Source organism: Heterodontus francisci, chromosome 17 (genome assembly GCF_036365525.1).
Source record: "Heterodontus francisci isolate sHetFra1 chromosome 17, sHetFra1.hap1, whole genome shotgun sequence".
In the NCBI taxonomy this organism is placed as follows: Eukaryota; Metazoa; Chordata; class Chondrichthyes; order Heterodontiformes; family Heterodontidae; genus Heterodontus; species Heterodontus francisci.
The window spans coordinates 72,881,933-72,909,443 of NC_090387.1; the positions used below are offsets into that span (position 1 = coordinate 72,881,933).

Here is a 27,511-nt window from a genome sequence, read left to right on the forward strand (position 1 = left end):
CAGGTGTACAGATTCCTAATTAATCCGATGTACAGGTTCCTAATTAAACATGTATACAAATTCCAAATTCATCAGGTGCACAGATTCCTAATTAATCTGGTGTGCTGTATCCGAATGAATCAGATGTACATAATCCTAATTAAACAGGTGTACAGATTTCTAATTAAACAGGCGTCCAGATTCCTAATTAAACAGGTGAATAGATTGCTGATGAATCAGGTGCACAGATTCCTAATTAAACAGGTGTACAGAATCCTAATTCAATCTGGTGTACAGGTTCTGATGAATCGCGTGTACAGATTTCTGATGAATCAGGTATACAAATTCATAATTAAACAGGTGTACTGATTCCTAATCAATCAGGTGTACAGAATCCTAATTAAACAGGTGTACAGATTCCTAATGAATCAGGTGCACAGATTCCAGATGAATCAGGTGTACAGATTCATAATTAAACAGGTGTACAGATTCATAATTAAACAGGTGTAAAGATTCCTAATTAATCAGGTGTACAGAATCCTAATTCAATTCGGTGTACAGATTCTAATGTATCAGGTCTACAGATTCCTGATGTATCAGGTGCACAGTTTCAAGATGTATCAGGTGTACAGATTCATAATGAAACTGCTGTACAGATTCCTAATTAATCAGGTGTACAGAATCCTAATTACACTGGTGTACAGATGCCTAATTAATCAGCTGTACAAATTCTTAATTAAACAGGTGTACAGATTCCTGATGAATCAGGTGTACAGATTCCTAATTAATCAGGTGAACATATTCCTGATGAATCAGGTGAACAGATTCCTAATTAAACAGGTGTACAGATTCCTAATTAAACAGGTGTACAGAATCCTAATTCAATCTGTTGTACAGATTCTAATGAATCGGGTGTACAAATTCCTGATGCATCAGGTATACAAATTCATAATTAAACAGGTGTACTGATTCCTAATCAATCAGGTGTACAGATTCATAATTAAACAGGTGTACAGAATCCTAATTCAATTCGTTGTACAGATTCTAATAAATCAGGTGCACAGATTCCAGATGAATCAGGTGTACAGATTCCTGATTAATCCGATGTACAGGTTCCTAACTAAACAGGTGTACAGATTCCTAATTAAACACGTCAACAGATTCCTAATTAAACAGGTATACAGATTCCAAACTAATCAGGTGTACAGATTCCTAACTAAGCAGGTATCCAGATTCCTAATTAAACAGGTGTACAGATTCCTAATTAAACAGGTGTACAGAATCCTAATTCAATCTGGTGTACAGGTTCTAATGAATCGCGTGTACAGATTTCTGATGAATCAGGTATACAAATTCATAATTAAACAGGTGTACTGATTCCTAATCAATCAGGTGTACAAAATCCTAATTAAACAGGTGTACAGATTCCTAATGAATCAGGTGCACAGATTCCAGATGAATCAGGTGTACATATTCATAATTAAACAGGTGTACAGATTCATAATTAAACAGGTGTAAAGATTCCTAATTAATCAGGTGTACAGAATCCTAATTCAATTCGGTGTACAGATTCTAATGTATCAGGTCTACAGATTCCTGATGTATCAGGTGCACAGTTTCCAGATGAATCAGGTGTACAGATTCATAATGAAACTGCTGTACAGATTCCTAATTAAATCAGCTGTACGAATTCCTAATTAAACACTTGTACAGATTCCTGATGAATCAGGTATCCAGATTCCCAATTAAACAGGTGTACAGATTCCTAATGAATCAGGTGTACAGATTCCTGATGAATCTGGTGTGCAGATTCCTGATTAAACAGGTGTACAGGTTCCTGATTAATCCGGTATACAGATTCCTAACTAAACAGGTGAACAGATTCCTAATTAAACAGGTATACAGATTCCAAACTAATCAGGTGTACAGATTCCTAACTAATCAGCTGAACAGCTTCCTAAATAAACAGGCGTACAGATTCGTAATTAAACAGGTGTACAGAATCCTAATTACACTGGTGTACAGATGCCTAATTAATCAGCTGTACAAATTCTTAATTAAACAGGTGTACAGATTTCTAATTAAACAGGTGTACATATTCCTAATTAATCCGGTGTACCGAATCCTAATGAATCAGATGTACGGGTTCCTAATTAAACAGGTGTACAGTTTCCTGATGAATCAGTTGTACAGATTCCTAATTAAATAGGTGAACAGATTCCTAACTAAACAGGTGTACAGATTCCTAATTAAACAGGCGTGCAGATTTCTAATTAAACAGGCGTACAGATTCCTGATGAATCAGTGTACAGGTTCCTAATTAATCAGGTGTACAGCTTCCTCATTGAACATGTGTAGAGATTCCTAATTAATCCGGTGTACAGAATCCTAATGAATCAGATGTACGAATTCCTAATTAAACAGGTGAACAGATTCTTAATTAAACAGGGATACAGATTCCAAACTAATCAGGTGTACAGATTCCTAACTAATCAGGTGAACAGATTCCTAAATAAACTGGCGTACAGCTTCCTGATGAATCAGGTGTACAGATTCCTAATTAAACAGGCGTAAGGATTACTAATTAAACAGGCATACGGACACCCAATTAAACAGGTGAACAGATTCCTGATGATTCAGGTGCACAGATTATTAATTTAACAGGCGTACAGATTCCTGATGAATCCGGTGTACAGATTCCTAATCAATCAGATGTACAGCTTCCTCATTAAACAGGTGTACTGATTCCTGATGAATCAAGTGTACCGATCCCTAATTAAACATGTGAACAGATTCCTAATTAAACAGGTGAACATCTTCCTGATGAATCAGCTGTCCAGGTACCTAATTAAACAGGTGAACAGATTCCTGATGAATCAGCTGTGCAGATTCCTAATGAAACAGGTGAGCAGATTCCTGTTGAAGCAGGTGTACAGATTATCCATTGGAAGGTGTGCATATTCCTAATTAAACAGGTGTACAGATTCCTAATTAATCAGGTGCACAATTTCCTAATTAAACAGATGTACAGATTCCTAATTAATCAGGTGTACAGATTCCTAATTAATCAGGTGCACAATTTCCTAATTAAACAGATGTACAGATTCCTAATTAATCAGGTGTACAGATTCCTAATTAATCAGGTGCACAATTTCCTAATTAAACAGATGTACAGATTCCTAATTAATCAGGTGTACAGATTCCTAATTAAACTGGGGCACAGATTCCTAATGAATCAGCTGTACAGATTCCTAATTAAAGAGGGAGGGTACAGATTCCTAATTAAACAGGTGAACAGATTGCTGATGAATCAGGTGTACAGATTCCTAATTAAACAGGTGTGCAGATTCTGAATTAAACAGGTGTGCAGATTCCTGATGAATCAGGTGTACAGACTCATAATGAATCAGGTGTACAGATTCATCATGAATCAGGTGTACAGATTCCTAGTTAATCAGGTGTACAGATTCCTCATTAAACGGGTGTACTGTTTCCAGATGAATCAGGTGTACAGATTCCTGATGAATCAGTTGTACAGATTCCTGATGAATCAGGTGTACAGATTCATAATTAAACAGGTGTACAGATTCCTAATGCAATCAAGTGTACAGACACCTAATTCAACAGGTGTACAGGTTCCTGATGAATCAGGTGTACAGGTTCCTAATTAAACAGGTGAACAGAATCCTAATGAATCAGGTGTACGGGTTCCTAATTAAATGTGAACAGATTGCTAATGAATTGGTTGTACAGATTCCTAATTAATCAGGTGCACAGAATCCTAATGAATCAGATGTACGGGTTCCTAATTAAACAGGTGTACAGATTCCTAATGAACCAGGTGTACAGATTCCTAATTAAACAGGTGAACCGATTCCTAATTAAACAGGCGCACAGTTTCCTAATTAAATAGGTGTACAGAATCCTAATTCAATCAGGTGTACACACTCTTAATGAATCAGGTGTACACACTCCTGACGAATCAGGCAGACAGATTCCTAATTAATCAGGTGTACAGATTCCTAACTAATCAGATGTACAGATTCCTAATTAAACAGGTGTACAGATTCCTGATTAATCAGGTGTACAGATTTCTAATTAAACAGGCGTACAGATTCCTCATGAATCAGGTGTACAGATTCCTAATTAATCAGGTGTACAGGTTCCTAACTAAACAGGTGTATTGATTCCTAATCAACCAGGTGTACAGAATCATAATTAAACAGGGGTACAGATTACTAATTAAACACGTCAACAGATTCCTAATGAATCAGGTGCACAGATTCCAGATGAATCAGGTGTACAGGTTTATACTTAATCAGGTGTAAAGATTCCTAATTAAACATGTGTACAGAATCCTAATTCAATTCGGAGTACATATTCTAATCAATCAGGTGTACAGATTCCTAATGAATCAGGTGTACAGATTGCTCATTAAACTGGTGTACAGATTCCTAATTAATCAGCTGTATAGATTCCTAATTAAACAGGCGTACAGATTTCTGATGAATCAGGTGTACAGATTCCTGAGGAATCAGATATACAGATTCCTAATTAAACAGGTGTACAGATCCTTGATGAATCAGGTATCCAGATTCCCAATTAAACAGGTGTACAGATTCCTAATGAATCAGAGGTACAGTTTCCTGATGAATCAGGTGTACAGATTCCTAATTAAACAGGTGTACAGATTCCTAATTAATCCGATGTACAGGTTCCTAATTAAACATGTATACAAATTCCAAATTCATCAGGTGCACAGATTCCTAATTAATCTGGTGTGCTGTATCCGAATGAATCAGATGTACATAATCCTAATTAAACAGGTGTACAGATTTCTAATTAAACAGGCGTCCAGATTCCTAATTAAACAGGTGAATAGATTGCTGATGAATCAGGTGCACAGATTCCTAATTAAACAGGTGTACAGAATCCTAATTCAATCTGGTGTACAGGTTCTAATGAATCGCGTGTACAGATTTCTGATGAATCAGGTATACAAATTCATAATTAAACAGGTGTACTGATTCCTAATCAATCAGGTGTACAGAATCCTAATTAAACAGGTGTACAGATTCCTAATGAATCAGGTGCACAGATTCCAGATGAATCAGGTGTACAGATTCATAATTAAACAGGTGTACAGATTCATAATTAAACAGGTGTAAAGATTCCTAATTAATCAGGTGTACAGAATCCTAATTCAATTCGGTATACAGATTCTAATGTATCAGGTCTACAGATTCCTGATGTATCAGGTGCACAGTTTCCAGATGTATCAGGTGTACAGATTCATAATGAAACTGCTGTACAGATTCCTAATTAATCTGCTGTACAGAATCCTAATTACACTGGTGTACAGATGCCTAATTAATCAGCTGTACAAATTCTTAATTAAACAGGTGTACAGATTCCTGATGAATCAGGTGTACAGATTCCTAATTAATCAGGTGAACATATTCCTGATGAATCGGGTGTACAAATTCCTGATGCATCAGGTATACAAATTCATAATTAAACAGGTGTACTGATTCCTAATCAATCAGGTGTACAGATTCTAATGAATCGGGTGTACAAATTCCTGATGCATCAGGTATACAAATTCATAATTAAACAGGTGTACTGATTCCTAATCAATCAGGTGTACAGATTCATAATTAAACAGGTGTACAGATTCCTAATTCAATTCATTGTACAGATTCTAATAAATCAGGTGCACAGATTCCAGATGAATCAGGTGTACAGATTCCTGATTAATCCGATGTACAGGTTCCTAACTAAACAGGTGTACAGATTCCTAATTAAACACGTCAACAGATTCCTAATTAAACAGGTATACAGATTCCAAACTAATCAGGTGTACAGATTCCTAACTAAGCAGGTATCCAGATTCCTAATTAAACAGGTGTACAGATTCCTAATTAAACAGGTGTACAGAATCCTAATTCAATCTGGTGTACAGGTTCTAATGAATCGCGTGTACAGATTTCTGATGAATCAGGTATACAAATTCATAATTAAACAGGTGTACTGATTCCTAATCAATCAGGTGTACAAAATCCTAATTAAACAGGTGTACAGATTCCTAATGAATCAGGTGCACAGATTCCAGATGAATCAGGTGTACATATTCATAATTAAACAGGTGTACAGATTCATAATTAAACAGGTGTAAAGATTCCTAATTAATCAGGTGTACAGAATCCTAATTCAATTCGGTGTACAGATTCTAATGTATCAGGTCTACAGATTCCTGATGTATCAGGTGCACAGTTTCCAGATGAATCAGGTGTACAGATTCATAATGAAACTGCTGTACAGATTCCTAATTAATCAGCTGTACGAATTCCTAATTAAACACTTGTACAGATTCCTGATGAATCAGGTATCCAGATTCCCAATTAAACAGGTGTACAGATTCCTAATGAATCAGGTGTACAGATTCCTGATGAATCTGGTGTGCAGATTCCTGATTAAACAGGTGTACAGGTTCCTGATTAATCCGGTATACAGATTCCTAACTAAACAGGTGAACAGATTCCTAATTAAACAGGTATACAGATTCCAAACTAATCAGGTGTACAGATTCCTAACTAATCAGCTGAACAGCTTCCTAAATAAACAGGCGTACAGATTCGTAATTAAACAGGTGTACAGAATCCTAATTACACTGGTGTACAGATGCCTAATTAATCAGCTGTACAAATTCTTAATTAAACAGGTGTACAGATTTCTAATTAAACAGGTGTACATATTCCTAATTAATCCGGTGTACCGAATCCTAATGAATCAGATGTACGGGTTCCTAATTAAACAGGTGTACAGTTTCCTGATGAATCAGTTGTACAGATTCCTAATTAAATAGGTGAACAGATTCCTAACTAAACAGGTGTACAGATTCCTAATTAAACAGGCGTGCAGATTTCTAATTAAACAGGCGTACAGATTCCTGATGAATCAGTGTACAGGTTCCTAATTAATCAGGTGTACAGCTTCCTCATTGAACATGTGTAGAGATTCCTAATTAATCCGGTGTACCGAATCCTAATGAATCAGATGTACGAATTCCTAATTAAACAGGTGAACAGATTCTTAATTAAACAGGGATACAGATTCCAAACTAATCAGGTGTACAGATTCCTAACTAATCAGGTGAACAGATTCCTAAATAAACTGGCGTACAGCTTCCTGATGAATCAGGTGTACAGATTCCTAATTAAACAGGCGTAAGGATTACTAATTAAACAGGCATACGGACACCCAATTAAACAGGTGAACAGATTCCTGATGATTCAGGTGCACAGATTATTAATTTAACAGGCGTACAGATTCCTGATGAATCCGGTGTACAGATTCCTAATCAATCAGATGTACAGCTTCCTCATTAAACAGGTGTACTGATTCCTGATGAATCAAGTGTACCGATCCCTAATTAAACATGTGAACAGATTCCTAATTAAACAGGTGAACATCTTCCTGATGAATCAGCTGTCCAGGTACCTAATTAAACAGGTGAACAGATTCCTGATGAATCAGCTGTGCAGATTCCTAATGGAACAGGTGAGCAGATTCCTGTTGAAGCAGGTGTACAGATTATCAATTGGAAGGTGTGCATATTCCTAATTAAACAGGTGTACAGATTCCTAATTAATCAGGTGCACAATTTCCTAATTAAACAGATGTACAGATTCCTAATTAATCAGGTGTACAGATTCCTAATTAAACTGGGGCACAGATTCCTAATGAATCAGCTGTACAGATTCCTAATTAAAGAGGGAGGGTACAGATTCCTTATTAAACAGGTGAACAGATTGCTGATGAATCAGGTGTACAGATTCCTAATTAAACAGGTGTGCAGATTCTGAATTAAACAGGTGTGCAGATTCCTGATGAATCAGGTGTAAAGATTCATAATGAATCAGGTGTACAGATTCATCATGAATCAGGTGTACAGATTCCTAGTTAATCAGGTGTACAGATTCCTCATTAAACGGGTGTACTGTTTCCAGATGAATCAGGTGTACAGATTCCTGATGAATCAGTTGTACAGATTCCTGATGAATCAGGTGTACAGATTCATAATTAAACAGGTGTACAGATTCCTAATGCAATCAAGTGTACAGACACCTAATTCAACAGGTGTACAGGTTCCTGATGAATCAGGTGTACAGGTTCCTAATTAAACAGGTGAACAGAATCCTAATGAATCAGGTGTACGGGTTCCTAATTAAATGTGAACAGATTGCTAATGAATTGGTTGTACAGATTCCTAATTAATCAGGTGCACAGAATCCTAATGAATCAGATGTACGGGTTCCTAATTAAACAGGTGTACTGTTTCCTAATGAATCAGGTATCCAGATTCCCAATTAAACAGGTGTACAGATTCCTAATGAACCAGGTGTACAGATTCCTAATTAAACAGGTGAACCGATTCCTAATTAAACAGGCGCAGTTTCCTAATTAAATAACCTTGCCCGTCTAAGAGCGAAGTCCAAAGTACGGAAAGTCCTCATCAGAGAACTCCTCTTTGCTGACGATGCTGCTTTAACATCTCACACTGAAGAATGCCTGCAGAGTCTCATCGACAGGTTTGCGTCTGCCTGCAATGAATTTGGCCTAACCATCAGCCTCAAGAAAACGAACATCATGGGGCAGGATGTCAGAAATGCTCCATCCATCAATATTGGCGACCACGCTCTGGAAGTGGTTCAAGAGTTCACCTACCTAGGCTCAACTATCACCAGTAACCTGTCTCTAGATGCAGAAATCAACAAGCGCATGGGTAAGGCTTCCACTGCTATGTTCAGACTGGCCAAGAGAGTGTGGGAAAATGGCGCACTGACACGGAACACAAAAGTCCGAGTGTATCAGGCCTGTGTCCTCAGTACCTTGCTCTACGGCAGCGAGGCCTGGACAACGTATGCCAGCCAAGAGCGACGTCTCAATTCATTCCATCTTCGCTGCCTTCGGAGAATACTTGGCATCAGGTGGCAGGACTATATCTCCAACACAGAAGTCCTTGAAGCGGCCAACATCCCCAGCTTATACACCCTACTGAGTCAGCGGCGCTTGAGATGGCTTGGCCATGTGAGCCGCATGGAAGATGGCAGGATCCCCAAAGACACATTGTACAGCGAGCTCGCCACTGGTATCAGACCCACCGGCCGTCCATGTCTCCGTTATAAAGACGTCTGCAAACGCGACATGAAATCGTGTGACATTGATCACAAGTCGTGGGAGTCAGTTGCCAGCATTCGCCAGAGCTGGCGGGCAGCCATAAAGACAGGGCTAAATTGTGGCGAGTTGAAGAGACTTAGTAGTTGGCAGGAAAAAAGACAGAGGCGCAAGGGGAGAGCCAACTGTGCAACAGCCCCAACAAACAAATTTCTCTGCAGCACCTGTGGAAGAGCCTGTTACTCCAGAATTGGCCTTTATAGCCACTCCAGGCGCTGCTTCACAAACCACTGACCACCTCCAGGCGCGTATCCATTGTCTCTCGAGATAAGGAGGCCCAAAGAAGAAACAGAATCCTAATTCAATCAGGTGTACACACTCTTAATGAATCAGGTGTACACACTCCTGACGAATCAGGCAGACAGATTCCTAATTAATCAGGTGTACAGATTCCTAACTAATCAGATGTACAGATTCCTAATTAAACAGGTGTACAGATTCCTGATTAATCAGGTGTACAGATTTCTAATTAAACAGGCGTACAGATTCCTCATGAATCAGGTGTACAGATTCCTAATTAATCAGGTGTACAGGTTCCTAACTAAACAGGTGTATTGATTCCTAATCAACCAGGTGTACAGAATCATAATTAAACAGGGGTACAGATTACTAATTAAACACGTCAACAGATTCCTAATGAATCAGGTGCACAGATTCCAGATGAATCAGGTGTACAGGTTTATACTTAATCAGGTGTAAAGATTCCTAATTAAACATGTGTACAGATTCCTAATTCAATTCGGAGTACATATTCTAATCAATCAGGTGTACAGATTCCTAATAAATCAGGTGTACAGATTGCTCATTAAACTGGTGTACAGATTCCTAATTAATCAGCTGTATAGATTCCTAATTAAACAGGCGTACAGATTTCTGATGAATCAGGTGTACAGATTCCTGAGGAACCAGATATACAGATTCCTAATTAAACAGGTGAACAGATTCCTAATTAAACCGGTATACAGATTCCATACAAATCAGGTGAACAGATTCCTAAATAGACAGGCATACAGGTTCCTAATCAATCAGCTGTACAAATTCTTAATTAAACAGGTGTACGGATTCCTAATGAATCAGGTTTGCAGATTCCTAATTAAACAGGTGTACAGATTCCTGATTAAACAGGTGTACAGATTGCTGATTAATCCGATGGACAAGTTCCTAACTAAACAGGTGTACAGATCCCTAATTAAACAGGCATACAGATTTATAATTAAACAGTCGTACAGATTCCCAATTAAACAGGTTAACAGATTGCTAATTAAACGGTTGTACAGGTTATTAATTAATCAGGTGTACAGTTTCCTGATGAACCAGGTGTACAGATTCCTAAATAAACAGGTGTACATATTCCTAATCAATCAGCTGTACAAATTCTTAATTAAACAGGTGCACGGATTCCTAATGAATCAGGTTTGCAGATTCCTAATTAAACAGGTGTACAGATACCTGATTAAACAGGTGTACAGATTCCTGATTAATCCGATGGACAAGTTCCTAACTAAACAGGTGTACAGATTCCTAATTAAACAGGCATACAGATTTATAATTAAACAGTCGTACAGATTCCCAATTAAACAGGTTAACAGATTCCTAATTAAACGGTTGTCCAGGTTATTAATTAATCAGGTGTACAGTTTCCTGATGAATCAGGTGTACAGATTCCTAATTAAACAGGTGTATAGATTCCTAATTAATCAGATGTACAGGTTCCTAATTAAACAGGTGCACATATTCCAAATTAATCAGGTGCACAGATTCCTAATTAATCCGGTGTGCCGTACCCTAATGAATCAGGTGTGCGGGTTCCTAATTAAAGAGGTGTACTGTTTCCTGATGAATCAGGTGTACATAATCCTAATTAAACAGGCGTACAGATTCCAGATGAATCAGGTGTACATATTCCTAATTAATCAGGTGAACGGATACCTAACTAAATAGGTGTGCAGATTCCTAATTAAACAGGTGTACAGATTCTAATGAATCAGGTGTACGAATTCCTAATTAGACAGTTATACAGATTCCTGATGAATCAGGTATCCAGATTCCCTATTAAACAGGTGTACAGATTTCAAATGAATCAGGTGTACAGATTTGTGATGAATCTGGTGTGCAGATTCCCAATTAATCAGGTTTACAGATTCCTAATTAAACGGGTGTGCAGGTTCCTAATTAATTAGTCGTACAGTTTCCTGATGAGTCAGGTGTACAGGTTCCTAATTAAACAGGTGTACTGATTCCTAATCAATCAGGTGTACAGAATCCTAATTAAACAGGTGTACAGAATCCTAATGAATCAGGTGCACAGATTCCAGATGAATCAGGTGTACAGATTCATACTTAATCAGGTGTAAAGATTCCTAATTAAACATGTGTACAGAATCCTAATTCAATTTGGTGTACAGATTCTAATCAATCAGGTGTACAGATTCCTGATGTATCAGGTGTACTGATTTATAATTAAACAGGTGTACAGATTCCTAATTACACTGGTGTACAGATGCCTAATTAATCAGCTGTACAAATTCTTAATTAAATAGGTGTACAGATTCCTAACTAATCAGGTGTACAGATTCCTAATTAATTCGGTGTACCGAATCCTGATGAATCAGGTGTACGGGTTCCCAATTAAACAGGAGTACTGTTTCCTGATGAATCAGGTGTAGAGATTTCTAATTAAACTGGTGTACAGATTCCTAACTCATCAGCTGTACAGATTCCTAATTCATCAGCTGTACAGATGCCTAATTAAACAGGCATACAGATTCCTAATTAAACAGGTGAACAGATTCCTAATTAAACAGGTATACAGATTCCAAACTAATCAGGTGTACAGATTCCTAACTAATCAGCTGAACAGCTTCCTAAATAAACACGCGTACAGATTCCTAATTAAACAGGTGTACAGAATCCTAATTACACTGGTGTACAGATGCCTAATTAATCAGCTGTACAAATTCTTAATTAAACAGGTGTACAGATTCCTGATGAATCAGGTGTACAGGTTCCTAATTAAACAGCTGTACAGATTCCCAATTAAACAGGTGAACAGATTCCTAATTAAACAGGCGTACAGATTGCAGATGAATCAGGTGTACAGATTCCTAATTAATCAGGTGAACATATTCCTGATGAATCAGGTGAACAGATTCCTGATTAAACAGGTGTACAGATTCCTAATTAAACAGGTGTACAGAATCCTAATTCAATCTGTTGTACAGATTCCAAAGAATCGGGTGTACAGATTCCTGATGAATCAGGTATACAAATTCATAATTAAACAGGTGTACAGAATCCTAATTCAATTCGTTGTACAGATTCTAATAAATCAGGTGTACAGATTCCTGATGTATCAGGTGCACAGATTCCAGATGAATCAGGTGTACAGATTCATAATTAAGCAGGTGTACAGATTCCCAATTAAACTGCTGTACAGATTTCTAATTAATCAGCTGTACGAATTCCTAATTAAACAGTTGTACAGATTCCTGATGAATCAAGTATCCAGATACCCAATTAAACAGGTGTACAGATTCCTAATGAATCAGGTGTACAGATTCCTGATGAATCTGGTGTACACATTCCTGATTAATCCGATGTACAGGTTCCTAACTAAACAGGTGTACAGATTCCTAATTAAACACGTCAACAGATTCCTAATTAAACAGGTATACAGATTCCAAACTAATCAGGTGTACAGATTCCTAACTAAGCAGGTATCCAGATTCCCAATTCAACAGGTGTACAGATTCCTAATTAAACAGGTGTACAGATTCCTGATTAACCCAGTGTAAAGATTCCTAACTAAACAGGCGTACAGAATCCTGATGAATCAGGTGTACCGATTCCTAATTACAGGTGAACAGACTCCTAATTAAACAGGTGTACAGATTCCAAAAATCAGGTGTACAGATTCCTAACTAATCAGGTGAACAGATTCCTAATTAAACAGGTGTACAGATTCCTAATTAAACAGGTGTACAGATTCTTGATGAATCAGGTATCCAGATTCCCAATTAAACAGGTGTATAGATTCCTCATGAATCAGATGTACAGATTCCTGATGAATCTGGTGTACAGATTCCCAACTAAACAGGTTCACAGATTCCTAATTAAATGGGTGTACAGGTTCTTAATTAATCAGGTGTACAGTTTCCTGATGAATCAGGTGTACAGATTCCTAATTAAACAGGTGTACAGATTCCTAATTAATCCGATGTAGAGGTTCCTAATTAAACATGTATACAGATTCCAAATTCATCAGGTGCACAGATTCCTAATTAATCCGGTGTGCTGTATCCGAATGAATCAGATGTACATAATCCTAATTAAACAGGCGTACAGATTCCAGATGAATCAGGTGTACAGATTCCTAATTAATCAGGTGAAGTGATACCTATCTAAATAGGTGTGCAGATTCCTAATTAAACAGGTGTACAGATTTCTAATTAAACAGGCGTCCAGATTCCCAATTAAACAGATGAACAGATTCCTGATGAATCAGGTGCGCAGATTCCTAATTAAACAGGTGTACAGATTCCTAATTAAACAGGTGTACAGAATCCTAATTCAATCTGGTGTACAGGTTCTAATGAATCGCGTGTACAGATTTCTGATGAATCAGGTATACAAATTCATAATTAAACAGGTGTACTGATTCCTAATCAATCAGGTGTACAAAATCCTAATTAAACAGGTGTACAGATTCCTAATGAATCAGGTGCACAGATTCCAGATGAATCAGGTGTACAGATTCATAATTAAACAGGTGTACAGATTCATAATTAAAGAGGTGTAAAGATTCCTAATTAATCAGGTGTACAGAATCCTAATTCAATTCGGTGTACAGATTCTAATGTATCAGGTCTACAGATTCATGATGTATCAGGTGCACAGTTTCCAGATGAATCAGGTGTACAGATTCATAATGAAACTGCTGTACAGATTCCTAATTAATCAGCTGTACGAATTCCTAATTAAACAGGTGTACTGTTTCCTGATGAATCAGGTATCCAGATTCCCAATTAAACAGGTGTACATGCTCCTAATTAATCATGTATACAGATTCCTGATAAATCACGTGTACAGATTCCTAACTAAACAGGTGTACAGATTCCTGATGAATCAGGAGTACAGATTCCTAATTAAAGAGGTGTACAGATTCCTAATTAAAGAGGTGTACAGATTCCTAATGAATTGGGTGTACCGATTCCTAATGAATCAGGTGCACGGGTTCCTAATTAAACAGGTGTACTGTTTCCTGATGAATCAGGTATCCAGATTCCCAATTAAACAGGTGTACATGTTCCTAATGAATCAGGTGTACAGATTTCTGATGAATCAGGTGTACAGATTCATAATTAAACAGGTGTACAGATTCCTGATTCAACAAGTGTACAGACACCTAATGCATCAGGTGCACAGAATCCTGATGAATCGGGTGTACAGATTCCTATTGAATCAGGCATACAGATTCCTAATGAAACAGGCGTACAGATTCCTAATGAAACAGGTGTACAGATTCCTGATTAAACAGACATACAGATTCATGATTAATCAGGTGTACAGAATACCTCACTAAACAGGTGTACAGATTCCTAATTAAACAGGTGTACAGATTCCTGATTCAACAAGTGTACAGACACCTAATGCATCAGGTGCACAGAATCCTGATGAATCGGGTGTACAGATTCCTATTGAATCAGGCATACAGATTCCTAATGAAACTGGCGTACAGATTCCTAATGAAACAGGTGTACAGATTCCTGATTAAACAGACATACAGATTCATGATTAATCAGGTGTACAGAATACCTCACTAAACAGGTGTACAGATTCCTAATTTAACAGGCATACAGATTCCCAATTAAACAGGTGTACAGACTCCTGATCAATCAGATGTACAGATTCCTAATGAAACAGGCGTGCAGATTCCTGATTAAATAGGTGTACCGATTCCTGATTAAACAGGTGTACAGATTCGTAATTAAACAGGTGTACAGAGTCTTAATTAATCAGGTGTACAGATTCCTAATTAAACAGTTGTACACGTTCCTGATGAATCAAGTGTACAGTTTTCTGTTTAATAGGTGTACAGAATTCAAATTAATGAGGTGTACAGATTCCTAATTAAGCAGGTGCAGAGATTCATAATTAACCAGGTGTACAGAATTCTTATGCACGTGTACATATTCCTAATTCACTCAGTGTACAAATTACTAACAGTGACTACACTTCAAAATTAGTTAATTGGCAGTAAAGCACTTTGGGATAAATGCAACTCTTTACATAGTGTGAAGCACGAACGATCAGTGCCAGTTACTGATGCACTGGTACCGCTCCAGGCTAGCAGGAAAAAGACACCAGGCAAGAGTGCAGCATACTGCAGGAAACTGATTACCCCAGTGACACTACCACGGTGAAAGAGAGTTCCATTCCCAGGGAAACTGATTGTCCTGGTGATCGTGCCATGAGAAAGTTCAACTTTTATTTCTAACTGGCAGTGTAGATTATGCAGGTTCGACACTCAGTCGCCGCCGGGTTCAAGCTGGCTCCAGCCTTCAGAAACGAGGGGGAAGGAGCCGCTACTGGCTGTGTATGCACTCTGCCTCGGCGTATTTACAGTAAAGCAGCAAGTTTAAATTTTTAAGGCCAAGTAAATGATTCAGATCCTCATGTTTATTCAGCATTAAACAGACCAGCAAGTTAACGGCTGCCCTAATCGCTGTTTATGTCCGCTATTCCTCTCCGAAATAGCTGTCTTTTAAATCACACATCTCTCATTTTCCTTCATCAATGTCCCAAACCCACGCAACTGCCCCTCAACCTGTTTCGACCTCTGCTCCACCGCGTATTTGTTCTCCCCAATTTCGGTCATCTTGTGTCGGGAGACCGAGTACTTCCCCCAAGATCCCACTTTTCTCGTGAGGCTGGGCAGTGGGTGTCGAAAGGCTATTCGACTTTTGGGGGCAGTGCAGTTGATGCCGTTCTCACCCGAAATCTCGACACACTGGACTTTCCAGCAGTGGGTTTGCTGGGCAGTGATCAGTTGTGGAAATCCCAGACAATTTACTTCTTTCCAACTCCAGTGCACTGGGACCAAGTATGGTGCTCCGCTCCACTTGCCCAGTTCGGATCAGTAAGTTTAGTATAGCATACAGATTAAGCCTAGGACCCTCCTGGCTTTAAGGTTTCCTGCACCAGTGCAGTGGCTCAGGATAAAAGCAAAATACTGCGGATGCTGGAAATCTGAAATAAAAACAAGAAATGCTGGAACCACTCAGCAAGTCTGGCAGCATCTGTGTAAAGAGAAGCAGAGTTAACGTTTCGGGTCAGTGACCCTTCTTGGGAACTAGCAAATATTAGAAATGTCAAAGGTTATAAGCAAGTGAGGCAGAGATAACAAAGGAGAAGGTGTAGATTGGACAAGGCCACATAGCTGACCAAAAGGTCATGGAGCAAAGGCAAACAATATGTTAATGGTGTGTTGAAAGACAAAGCATTAGTACAGATAGGGTGTTAACGGACTGACGGTTCAACAGCAGCAAGTCCAAACATGAAAAAAAACAGTGGGTAAGCAAAATGAACAAACTAAGATGAAATGAAATAAACATGAAAAAAAGTTGTAAAAAATGTAAAAAAGAAAAAAAGAAAAATAACTAAAAATGAAAGTAAAATGGGGGGCCCGTCATGCTCTGAAATTATTGAACTCAATGTTCAGTCCGGCAGGCTGTAGTGTGCCTAATCGGTAAATGAGATGCTGTTCTTCGAGCTTGCGTTGATGTTCACTGGAACACTGCAGCAATCCCAGGTCAGCGATGTGAGCATGAGAGCAGGGGGGAGTGTTGAAATGGCAAGCAACCGGAAGCTCAGGGTCCTGCTTGCGGACTGAGCGGAGATGTTCCGCAAAGCGGTCACCCAGTCTGCCTTTGGTCTCCCCTGAGCAGTAGCTCAGGATTTTGGTTTTAGTGATTGACACAATTATCTCCATGGCAACAGATCACTTGGCGTTAAGAGTGAAATTACTACAATCTTGGAAACAATAGCCCTGGTGGAATCACAGCATCCTAGAAACAAGTGATTACCTCAGACACTCAGGTATGAGCGCTTCTGCTGGAACTGTCTGAACTACTGCCTTTTGACAGGTATTAATCGGTTTCAGAAGTTGCCCTCAGCAATGACCGTACTTAAAGGCAGTCTGGGAAACTCAGCTCCAGGGATTAAAAGAAACACAATGGAAGTTCAATCACGAACCGGGTTTCCAGCAGCAGCCATAAGAAACCTTGGAGGAGCCACATAGAATCATATCGCAGAAGAGGAGGCCATTTGGCACTTCGTGTCTGTGCTGGCTCTTTGGTAGAGCTCCTTTCCTTAAAGCCCTGTAATTTTTTTTCTCCAAGTATTCATCTCATTCCCTTTTGAAAGTTACTATTGAATCTGCTTCCACCATCCTTTCAGACAGTGCATTCCAGATCACAACTCTCTGTGTAAAAAATGTTTCATCATGTTGCCCCTAGTTCTTTTGCCAATCACCTTAAATCTGTGTTCTGCCACTGTAAACAGTTTCTCCATATTTACATTATTAAAACCCTTAATGATCTTGAATGAATCTATCAAATCTCCTCTGAGCATAACAAAGCCAGTTCCCCAGTCTTTTTTTTCCCAAAATATACTTTATTCTTAAAAATCTGTAAAAAAAATACATTACAAAACAGTTCAAAACAGCACTAAGTCGACAATACAAAAAGTGCAAAGGAGATCAGTTTCCTTCAATACAGGAGTGAGTTGCCTCACAACCATTCCATTTCATTTTACATGCCATGTACATTTTGCAGCAAACCCATATTTTCTGAATGCAGCCCAAGGGGTTTTCCATGGGTCCAGCCCCTCAGTTCAGCTTGGTGGGGGGACCTTACACAGTGGTCTTTCCCCATTGTGCCTTTGCTGCGGCTGCCCCAAGCTTTAGTGCATCCCTCAGCACGTAGTCCTGGACCTTGGAATGTGCCAGTCTGCAACATTCGGTCGTGGACAACTCTGCGCTGGAAGACCAGCAAGTTTCGGGCAGACCAAAGGGCGTCTTTCACCGAATTGATGGTCCTCCAGCAACAGTTGATGTTTATCTCGGTGTGCGTCCCTGGGAACAGCCCGTAGAGCACAGACTCCTGTGTTACAGAGCTGCTTGGGATGAACTTCGACAAAAACCACTGCATCTCTTTCCACACCTGCTTTGCAGGGACACATTCCAGAAGGAGGTGGGCAGCAGTCTCTTCCCCACCACAGCCGCCCCGAGGGCATTGTGCGGAGGGGGTGAGACTCTGGGCATGCAGGAAGGATCTGACGGGGAGGGCTCTTCTAACCACCAGCCAAGCTACATCTTGGTGCTTGTTTGAAAGTTCTGGTGATGAGGCATTCTACCAAATGACTTTGGCAGTCTGCTCGGGGAACCATCCAACAGGATCCACCATCTCCTTTTCCCGTAGGGTCTTGAGGACATTCCGTGCAGACCACTGCCTGATGGATTGGTGATCAAAGGTGTTTTTCCGCAGAAACCTTTCCACGAAGGATAGGTGATACTGCACGGTCCAACTGGATGGAGCGTTCCGCGGCAATGTGACCAGGCCCATCCTTCACAACACCGGGCACAGAGAGAACCTCAACATGTAGTGACACTTGGAGTTTGCGTACTGGGGCTCTACGCACAGCTTGATGCAGTCGCACACGAAGGTAGTCATCAGGATGAGGGCGACGTTGGGTATATTATTCCCGCCCTTATCCAGAGGTTTGAACATCGTGTCCCTCCAGACTCGGTCCATTTTGGATCCCCAGATGAAGCGGAAAATGGCTCAGGTGACCGCCACAGCGCAGGAGTGGGGTATGGGCCAGACCTGCGCCACGTACAGCAACAACGTGAGCGCCTCGCCCCTGATGACCAGGTTCTTACCCAAAATGGAGAGAGATCGCTGCTCCCACATGCTCAGCTTGTGTTGAACCTTGGCTTCTCGCTCCCTACAGGTTTTGGTGCATGCCCCGGCTCTTCCGAACCATATCCCCAGCACCTTCTGGTAGTCAGACCTGACAGAGAAGGGGACAAAGGATCAGGCAACCCAGTTCCCAACGAACATGGCCTCGCTCTTGCCGTAGTTAACTTTGGCTCCCAAGGCCAGTTCAAACTGGTCGCAGATGCTCATCAGTCTGCGAACGGACAGTGGATCCAAGCAGAAGACGGCGATGTCGTCCATGTACAGGGAGGTTTTAACCTGAGTGCCTCCACTGCCTGGGATTGTCACCCCTCTTATGCCCGCATCCTTCCTAATAGACTCAGCAAAGGGTTCAATACAGCAACAAACAAGACAGGGGAGAGAGGACAGCCCTGTCTGACTCCAGATTGGATCGGGAAACTTTCTGATTCCCACCCATTGATTGAGACTGCGCTACTGATGTTTGTGTAGAGCAGTTTGATCCAATTGCAGATTCCCTCCCCAAACCTCATTTTGGAAAACACGTCCATCATGTAGGTGTGCGATATCCTGTCAAAAGCCTTCTCCTGGTCCAGGCTGATGAGGCAGGTGTCCGCCCTCCTGTCCTGTACATAGGCGATCGTATCCCTGAGTAGCGTGAGACTATCAGAGATCTTCCTGCCGGCTACAGTGCAGGTCTGGTCAGGGTGAATCACTCACTCTATAGCAGACTTGACTCGACTGGCAATCACTTTGGACAGAATCTTGTAGACAAAATTAAGCAGTGAGATGGGCCGCTCTGCCCACTTCGCCTTCCGCTTGTAGATGAGGGTGATAATGCCTTGCCTCATGGATTCTGACATGCTGCCAGCCAGAAGCATACTCTCGTATACTTCCAGCAGGTCTGGGCTGACCCAGTCCCACAGGGCTGAATACAACTCAACCGGTAAGCCATCGTTTCCGGGAGTTTTACTCGTCTCGAAGGACTTGACAGCCTTTGTCAGCTCGTCCAGAGTTAGCGGCTTGTCCAGTCTCTCACTCATGCTGTCATCTAAGACCTCTGTGATAGATTTTTTTTTTATTTCCAAAATATACTTTATTCATAAAAATCTGTAAAAAATAAATTACCAGTTTAAAACAGCATCAAGTCAAAAAATACAAAGAGTGAAAAGGTGATCAGTTTCCTTCAATACAATCATGAGTTGCCTCACAACCCTTCCATTTCACATTTGTTGTGCCAGATACATTTTAACATTTTACAGCAGACAAAATTTTCCCGATACATTTCGAGGGGTTTCCCATGGATCCAACCCCTCAGTTCAACTTGCTGGGGGACCTTACACGGTGGTCTTTCCCCATTGAGCCTTTGCTGCGGCTGCCCCAAGCTTTAGTGCGTCCCTCAGCACGTAGTCCTGGACCTTGGAATGTGCCAGTCTGAAACATTCGGTCGTGGACAACTCTTTGCGCTGGAAGACCAGCAAGTTTCGGGCAGACTAAAGGGCGTCTTTCACCGAATTGATAGTCCTCCAGCAGCAGTTGATGTTTATCTCGGTGTGCGTCCCTGGGAACAGCCCGAGAGCACAGACTCCTGTGTTACAGAGCTGCTTGGGATGAACCTCAACAAAAACCACTGCATCTCTTTCCACACCTGCTTTGCAAAGACACATTCCAGAAGGAGGTGGGCAACCGTTTCTTCCCCACCACAGCCACCGCGGGGGCATTGTGCGGAGGGGGTGATACTTCGGGCATGCAGAAAGGATCTGACGGGGAGGGCTCTTCTCACCACCAGCCAAGCTACGTCTTGATGCTTGTTTGAAAGTTCTGGTGATGAGGCATTCCGCCAAATGACTTTGACGGTCTGCTCGGGAAACCATCCGACAGGATCCACCGTCTCCTTTTCCCGTAGGGCCTTGAGGATATTTCGTGCAGACCACGGCCTGATGGATCGGTGGTCAAAGGTGTTTTCCCGCAGAAACTTTTCCACAAAGGATAGGTGGTACGGCACGGTCCAACTGGATGGAGCATTCTGCGGCAATGTGACCAGGCCCATCCTTCGCAACACCGGGGACAGATAGAACCTCAGCACATAGTGACACTTGGAGTTTGCGTACTGGAGGTCTACACACAGCTTGATGCAGCCGCACACGAAGGTGGTCATCAGGATGAGGGCGACGTTGGGTACGTTTTTGCCGCCCTTATCCATAGGTTTGAACATCGTGTCCCTCCGGACCCGGTCCATTTTAGATCCCCAGATGAAGCGGAAAATGGCTCAGGTGACTGCCACAGCGCAGGAGTGGGGTATGGGCCAGACCTGCGCCACGTAGAGCAACAACGTGAGCGCCTCGCACCTGATGACCAGGTTCTTACCCAAAATGGAGAGAGATCGCTGCCCCCACATGCTCAACTTGTTTTGTACCTTGGCTACTCGCTCCTCCCAGGTTTTGGTGCACGCCCCGGCCCATCCGAACCATATCCCCTGCACCTTCAGGTAGTCTGACCTGACGGTGAAGGGGACAAAGGATCGGTCAGCCCAGTTCCGAAAGAACATGGCCTCGCTCTTGCCGTGGTTAACTTTGGCTCCCGAGGCCAGTTCGAACTGGTCGCAGATGCTCATCAGTCTGCGCACAGACAGCGGATCCGAGCAGAAGACGGCAACGTCATCCATGTGCAGGGAGGTTTTAACCTGAGTGCTTCCACTGCCTGGGATGGTCACCCCTCTTATGCTCGCATCCTTCCTAATAGACTCAGCAAAGGGTTCAATACAGCAAACAAACAAGACCGGGGAGAGAAGACAGCCCTGTCTGACTCCAGATTGGATCGGGAAACCTTCCGATTCCCACCCATTGATTGAGACTGCGCTACTGATGTTTGTGTAGAGCAGTTTGATCCAATTGCAGATTCCCTCCCCAAACCTCATTTTGGAGAGCACGTCCATCATGTAGGTGTGCGATATCCTGTCAAAAGCCTTCTCCTGGTCCAGGCTGATGAGGCAGGTGTCCACCCTCCTATCCCGCACATAGGCGATCGTACCCCTGAGTAGCGCGAGACTATCAGAGATCTTCCTACCAGGTACAGTACAGGTCTGATCAGGGTGGATCACCAACTCCAGAGCAGACTTGACTCGACTGGCTGTGACTTTGGACAGAATCTTGTAGTCAACATTAAGCAGTGAGATGGGCCGTCAATTTCTGATTTCTGCCCTCTCCCCCTTCCGCTTGTAAATGAGGGTGTTGATGCCTTTCCTCATGGATTCTGACATGCTGCCGGCCAGGAGCATACTCTCGTATACTTCCGGCAGGTCCGGGCCAACCCAGTCCCACAGGGCCGAATACAACTCGACCAGTAAGCCATCGCTTCCGGGAGTTTTACTCGTCTCGAAGGACTCGACAGCCTTTGTCAGCTGGTCCAGAGTTAACGGCTTGTCTAATCTCTCCCTCGTGCTGTCATCTAAGACCTCTGTGATAGATGACAGGAAGGATAACTGAAGTCACTCATGCCTTGTGCCATTCTGGTAAATCTTTTTTGCACCCGCTCCAAGATCTTGACATCCTTTTTAAAATGTGGTGCCCAGAATTGAACACAATACTTCAACTGAGGCCCAACCAATTACTGATAAAGGTTTAGCATAATTTCCTTGCCTTTGTACACTACGGCTCTTTTAATAAAGCTATGGATCCTATGTGAAGTTCTTTATTTCTCAGAAGTGGCAGCTATTAAGCATTGCCTGATTACGTAGCGAGGAAGGAACAGAAATAGGCCATTCAGTTACATGGGTGGTTCACTTCATTATCTGACTGCTATACAGATCAACCCTGCAGAAGATCAACACTATTTATAGAACTGACGGGAGCCGTCTCCCAGTGATCAAATTCTATACAACCACTGACCAGTGATGTGTATTGGACTAGCAGAGCCTGCTAGTGCTGCTAACTACTGTGCCCACTCTTTGCAGTTCAGAACTGCTGCCATTTCCTGTACTGACAGGGCCTGTGACCTAATGCCTATTAATCTCATGCTCTACTGTTCAGTCTGGAGACACTTATTGTGCTTGTAGGACTTGCTCAACAGAGCCTTTCTGAAACGTATTATGCCATTATTTTTATTTTATTCTTTTATTTATTTAGAGATCCAGCACTGAAACAGGCCCTAAGGCCCAACGAGTCTGTGCCGACCATCAACCACCCATTTATACTAATCCTACATTAATCCCATATTCCTACCCCATCACCACCTTCCCTCACTTCCCCTACCACCTACCTCTACTAGGGGCAATTTATAATGGCCAATTTACCTGTCAACTGCAAGTCTTTTGGCATGTGGGAGGAAACCAGAGCACCCAGTGGAAACCCACGCAGACACAGGGAGAACTTGCAAACTCCACACAGACAGGACCCAGAATCGAACCCGGGTCGCTGGAGCTGCAAGGCTGCGGTGCTAACCACTGCGTCACTGTGCCGCCCATCTACATAATACAATCCATGGACTTTATTACAAAAATAAATAGGAATAATTATTTGTTATGTGACACTTCCTCCTATAGTAAAATAGAAGCTGGAAAATCAGCTATTGTATAATGACAGGATGGGAGTTAAGAATGGGAAGTGTGAAGAAGCACTTCTCACAGCCTCGGGACGTTCCAAAGCGCTTTACAGACAATTAAGTACTTTTGAAGTGTTGTGATGCAGGAAATATGGCAAAACAATTTGCACACAGCCAGTTTCCACAAACAATAATGAAACAAGTGACCAGATCATCTGTAATAGGTGTTGGTTGCAGAATAAATATTGGCAAGGACCAGTGTTCCATGTAAATTTCCTTTGCTTTGTGTGGCCTGTTCGTTGGATTGCACAGCCATGCATGCATATATCCATGTCTGACACCCTACAGGGGGCAGCGTGAGTGGCTCCATAAATGAGAATATCTGAGACATCTTGCATTACTTTGGAAGGTATGACAAGAAATGAAAGATCCTCAGCTAACCTGGATCAACAGGTGTCCAATCTCTGCATACATTCTCTACATTCTCCTTCTCCTTAGACTGCGACTAACAAACTCCATCCACTGAACATTCATAATGCATGACCAGCCCAACTCAAACACCTCAGCTTTCAAGCTCAGCCTAACCTATTACCCCACCAGCTCTGCTCAGTGACTCCAGTAACCGCAAGGCAAGCTTGGCCAGGGGACCTTATCCTATGCAACATGCAGAAGTGCGGCGATCTCACAAGTGCAACCTTACCTGCATCTGCAGTTGCTGCCGTGCCTGACCACAGCATCCGTTTTACGTCCCTGAAGTGTCCACGGAAACCTCTCAGACAGTGCAAGCGAAAGTCAGCAGGATTTTATCAGCATGAAAATGAACCAACCGAGAGGTTCTTTAGTGATTTTTTGTAAGCGCTGATATTGTTCACTTATTGTTTGAGAATATTGCGTCCTCTTGTAGTGGTGCCAGTATTTGTTGGTTATCACTCTTCACTGATCATGTACATTTACCAAGCTGCATCCAGTTTGAGAAGTACCTGATCTGAAGCACTACAAGTGTCTTGAGGAGTGAGCTGCAGGAGACTGGAGGTATTCGTAATGGTATCTTGCCTGGAAATATTGCTGCCATTGTGAACAGAAGCCTGTTTTGAGAACGGATGTACTTGCTTTACTTTTCATTTCCTGCTTGCTAAGAGACAGGCGGGGTACAGTTACCGCACAACCCACATAGAGCTGAGTGTCGATGTGCCCTGCACCCGCTGCAGCTCAGCATTTTCATCTCTGCTCAGTCACCACTGCAAGTGCCACTGCAGGACATGGTAGCACACTGGCAGCATGTGGGCAGCTGAAATGGGCACCTACAGAGAAATCAATTGCTGATAATCAGCAACAAATAGTCCCTTATGACCTTTACAATCAAATCTGATAGGATCAAGTCGCACTTAAAAGAAACTGCTTCATGTACGTTTCTTCATGACCCCCACTGCAGTGTAAATAACACATTAACAGGAATAAAAAGTGGACAGAACACCCATCATCGACCCAGGCACTGAAAATGACAACGGCAAACCCAGCCGTGTCGACTCTGCAAAGTCCTCCTTATGAACATCTGGGGCCTTGTGCCACAGACAAGTCAAGCAACAGCCTGACATAGTCATACTCACGGAATCATACCTTACAGGCAATGTCCCAGACACCACCATTACCATTCCTGGGTCTGTCCTGTTGGTGGGACAAGACATAGGTGGTGGCACAGTGGTCTACAGTCGAGAGGGAGTTGCTTTGGGAGTCCTCAACATTGACTCCAGACTCCATGAAGTCTCATGATATCATCAAACAATGACAAGGAAACCTCCTGCTGATTACCACCTACTGACCTTCCTCAGCTGATGAATCAGTATTCCTCCATGTTGAACACCACTTGGAAGAAGCACTGAGGATGGCAAGGGTGCAGAACTCTGGGTGGGGGACTTCAATATTCATCACCAAGAGTGGCTCGGTAGCACCACTACTGAATGAGGAGCCAAGTCCTGAAGGACATATCTGCCAAACTGCGTCTGTGGCAGGTGGTGAGGGAACCAACAAGAGGGAAAAACCTACTAGACCTTGTCCTCACCAATCTACCTATTGTAGATGCATCTGTCCATGACAGTATTGGTAAGAGTGACCACCACACAATCCTTGTGAAAACCAAGTCCCGTCTTCACATTGAGGATACCCTCCATCGTGTTGTGTGGCACTACCACCGTGCTAAATAGGATAGATTCAGAACAGATCTGGTGGCTTAAAACTGGGCATCCATGAGGCGCCGTGCACCATCAGCAACAGAATTGTATTCAAACGTAATCTGTAACCTCATGGACCGGCATATCCTCCACTCTACCATTACAATCAAGCCAGGGATCAACCCTGGTTCAATGAGGCGTGCAGGAGAGTATTCCAGGAGCAGCATCATGCATACGTAAAACTGAGGTGTCAACTCAGTGAAGCTAAAACACTGGACTACTTGCATGCCCAACAGCAGAAGTAGCTTGCAATAGACAGAGCTAAGCGACTCCACAATCAAGGGATCAGATCAAAGCTCTGCATTCCTGCTACATCCAGTCGTGAACGGTGGTGGACAATTAACTAACTAACAAGAGGAGGAGGCTCCACAAATACCCCCAACCTCAATGATGGGGGAGCCCAGCACATCAGTGCAAAAGACAAGGCTGAAGCATTTGCATCCATCTTCAGCCAGAAGTGCCGAGTGGATGATCCCTCTCAGCCTCCTCCTGAAGTCCCCAGTATCACAGATGCCAGTCTTCAGCCAATCTCATTCACTCCACGTGATATCAAGAAACAGCTGAAGGCTGTCACACAGACTAGTCAAGCAACAGCCTGATGTAGTCATACTCATGGAAACATACCTTATGCAGCAATGTCCTGGGGCTGAGACAATTGGCCACCAACAACCACAACCATCTTCCTTGGTGCTAGGTATGACTCCAACCAGTGGAAAGTTTTCCCCTGATTCCCATTCACTTCAGTTTGGCTAGGGCTCCTTGATGCCAAACTCAATCAAATGCTGCCTTGATATCCAGGGCAATCACACTCACCTCACCTGCTGGAGGTCTTGCTGTATGTGGGCATGGACTGCTTCAGTATCTGGGGAGCTGCGAATGGAACTGAGCATTGTGCAATCATCAGCAAACATCCCCTCTTCTGACCTTATGGTCACTAACCTACAGCACCAGTAATAACCAGTGACTATAGCACTTTAAGAATGATTTATCTCTCATGCATTGTTGGTAGATAACTTGGGACAATGCCCTTAGCCCCTAAACCTAATCTCAGGCCTAATCAGAATTCTGAAGGTCTGTACCAGTGGCACACGAGCTCACTACTGGGTACAGCCACAAAGGGGAGGGGAGGTCTAGGTGCTTCAAGGCAACAGGAACTTTTAAAGGGCAGCATGTTGGAAGCCTCTTGATGGAAACAGGGATTTCTCTATATCTTGTGGAACAGACAATGTTAAGAGTGTCAGCCACTCAGATTACTGGAGAGAACAGACATTCAATTTAGTCTGTAGGCCTGAAGCTGTCATTTGCACTTAAGTAGTCTTACTGCCCGTGTCTTAACTGGCACTGTTCCCCTATCACCCGTATGCTCGCTGACCTACATTGGCTCCCAGTCAAGCAATTCCTTGATTTTAAAATTCTCATCCTTGTTTTCAAATCCCTCCATGGCCTTGCCCCTCCCTAGCTTTGTAATCTCCTCCAGCTCCACACCCTCTGAGATATCTGCGCTCCTCTAATTCTGGTCTCTTGTGCATCCCTGATTTTAATCACTCCAACCTTCAGTTGCGTAGGCCCCAA

At 42.1% G+C, this 27,511-nt stretch overlaps 1 protein-coding gene across 1 annotated transcript in view; it reads right to left on the reverse strand.

The window, feature by feature from the left end:
• The window catches only part of smpd3 (sphingomyelin phosphodiesterase 3), a 365,842-nt gene extending 341,035 nt beyond the window's left edge, over positions 1 to 24,807 (reverse strand). Inside the window, exon 1 of the mRNA XM_068049661.1 lies at positions 24,412 to 24,807. The gene's annotated coding sequence lies outside the window, so the exon portion shown is untranslated. The remainder of the gene's footprint in view (positions 1 to 24,411) is intronic.
• Between the last annotated feature and the right edge of the window lie 2,704 nt (positions 24,808 to 27,511).